Raw genomic sequence first — 3,148 nt, 5'->3', positions numbered from 1 at the left:
GGCCTAGTGGTTAAGAGCTATGGCTGCTAACCAAAAGGTCAGCAGTTCAAATCCACCAGGCTGCTCCTTGGAAAATCTATGGGGCAGTTCTACTCTGTCCTATAGGGTCGCTGTGAGTCAGTATCAACTCGACAGCAACGGATTTTGGTATTGTCATTTCAATCAGTAAAATGCTTGGAAAAGACATAGTATCATAATGTTGATATATTGTCAAAAAATATTATCAGCAATTTTTTATAGTTAACTAGCTAATTCACTCATGATATTTATAAGGCTTTTACACAAATGAGTTAGAAATATGAAATACACTTTCTCATATATGTTGATCTTAGAGCAGTCAGACTCAAAACTCATCCTTTCAGAATGCATTAATAGAAAAAATTGACAGTTGCAAATAAAATTCAATACAACTATATCATTGTATCATTAAGATAAGCACGTAACAAGGTAATTGAACTTAACTAGAAACACTGGAAGATAAGCTTATTTAAATTACAAATTATGAGGATTGGAATATAAACACTTTTTGATTACTGAGTATTAGGTTTAATGTGTGTGTGTGTATTCCAGACTCTAAGAAGCAAGTTGTTAAAAATGAACCCTTCCAAGAACCCTTATAGTCAAGCAAATCACAGGCAGGCAGAAGCATTATCACAATAAAAATCCATATGTGACAATTTATTCCCCAAGGTTTTCAGTGTTACTTCACATGTATTTATACTAAACCAAAGCAGAGGCAAGAGTTTGGGATTATCTCAGGTTGGAAACGTTATCCTGGTACTTGTGTGTTAAGCCAAGACCCTCAAAACGCATCAGCATGGCCCTGGTTCAGTAACACACTTTGTCTTCCAACAGAAGCAAACCTTATTTCTCTTTGGAAAAAAAAGCATCCTATATTTGAGTTCTGAAGATTTCCACAAATTAAGTCAACAAAATATACAGATACACAATTAAAATTTTTTAAAAAGCCAAACAAACAATAAATACCATGATTGCATGACAGCTGTAAGGATAAATAATTTGAGCCCCAGAAACTTCAGATACTGCAATTATTAGATATATAATATACCTATTGCCTTCGAGTTGATTCTGACTCATAGCATCCCCACAGGACAGAGCAGAACTGTCCCATAGGGTTCCCAAGGCTGTAAATCTTTATGGAAGCAGACTGCCACATCTTTCTTCCCTGGAGCGACTGGTGGTTTCGAACTGCTAACTTTTTGCTTAGCAGCCAAGCACTTAACTACTGCATCGCAAGGGCTCCTATTATATAGCATACGAATGAAATAAAGAAATAACAGATGCATTTATTAAATAAACAAGGAATAAGAAACAATGAAAAAACATAACATGGCAGAAGAAACCAGAATTTTTAATGAAAAATGTAATTATTGTAATTAAAAATTGAATGGAAAGTCCAAACAGCAGAGAGAATTAATAAACTGAAAGATGTATCTTTTTTTTTAAATAGTACTTTAGATGAAGGTTTACAGAACAAATAGATTCTCATTAAACAGTTAGTACACATACTGTTTTATGACAATGGTTAACAACCCCATGACATGTCAACACTGTCCCTTCTCAACCTTAGGTTCTGTAGTACCAGCTTTCCTGTCCCCTCCTGCCTTCTAGTCCTTGTCCCTGGACTGTTGTGCCGCATTAGTCTCGTTTTGTTTTATGGGGCTGTCTAATCTTTGGCTTAACGGTTAGCCTCGGGAGTGACTTCATTACTGGGATGAAAGGGTGTCCGGGGGCCATACTCTCGGGGTTTCTCCAGTCTCCGTCAGGTTGGTAAATCTTTTCTTGTGAGTTAGAATTTTGTTCTACATTTTCATCCAGCTCTGTCTGGGAACCTCTGTTGTGATCCCTGTCAGAGCAGTCAGTGGTGGTAGCCAGGCCCCATCTAATTCTACCGGAGTTAGTCTGATGGACACCGTGGTAACTGTGGTCCATTAGTCCTTTGGACTAATCTTTCCCTTGTATCTTGTTTTCTTCATTCTCCCTTGCTCCCGAAGAGGTAAGACCAGTGGAGTATCTTAGATGGCCGCTCACAGGCTTTTAAGACCCCAGACGCTACTCACCAAGGTAGAATGTAGAACATTTTCTTTATGAACTGTTTTATGGCAGTTGAGCTAGATGTTCCCCGAGACCATGGTCCCCACAGCCCTCCACCAAGCGATTCAGTCCCTCAGGGAGTTTGGATATGTCTATGGAGCTTCCATGACCTTTCCTTGTACAAGTTGTGCTGGCTTCCCCAGTATTGTGTACTGTCTTACCCTTCACCAAAGTTACCGCTTATCTATTGTCTATATAGTATTCCCCCCCTCTCACCGCTCCCATCCCTCATAAACAACTGAGATTATTTCTTTTTGTGTGTAAACTTTTTCATGAGTTTTTACAGTAGAGGTCTCATACAATATTTGTCCTTTTGTGATTGACTTATTTCACTCAGCATAATGTCCTCCAGTTTCATCCATATTATAAGATGCTTCACAGATTAATCATGTTCTTTCTTGTTGCGTAGTCCTCCATTGTGTGTATGTACCATAGTTTGTTTAGCCATTCATCTGTTGATGGGCACCTACATTGTTTCCATCGTTTTGCTATTGTGAACAATGCTGCCATGAACATAGGTGTGCATATGTCTATTCAAGTGACAACTCTTATTTCTCTAGGATATATTCCTAGGAGTGGGATTGCTGGATTGAATGGTATGTCTATTTCTAGCTTTCTGAGGAAGCGCCATATCATTTTCCAAAATGGTTGTATCATTTTGCATTCCCACCAGCAGCACATAAGAGTTCCGATCTCCCCGCAGCCCCTCCAACATTTGTTATTTCCAGTGTTTTTGATTCGTGCCAGTAATGCCAGGGTGAGATGGTATCTCATTGTGGCTTTAATTTGCATTTCTCTAATGGCTAGAGATCACGAGCATTTCCTCATGTGTCTGTTGGCAGCTTGATGTTTTCTTCGGTGAAGTGTCTGTTCATTTCCTTTGCCCATTTTTTAATTGGATTATTTGTCTTTTTGTTGTTGAGGTGTTGAAGTATTCTATTTTTTTTCCTAGTCTATAGGTTCTCTTTTTACTCTTTTGGTGAAATCTTGTGATGAGCATAAGTGTTTAATTTTTAGAAGATCCCAGTTATCT

The sequence above is a fragment of the Trichechus manatus genome, unplaced genomic scaffold, assembly GCF_000243295.1.
Source record: "Trichechus manatus latirostris isolate Lorelei unplaced genomic scaffold, TriManLat1.0 scaffold00017, whole genome shotgun sequence".
Classification (NCBI taxonomy): domain Eukaryota; kingdom Metazoa; phylum Chordata; class Mammalia; order Sirenia; family Trichechidae; genus Trichechus; species Trichechus manatus.
This window is presented reverse-complemented; position numbering follows the sequence as displayed.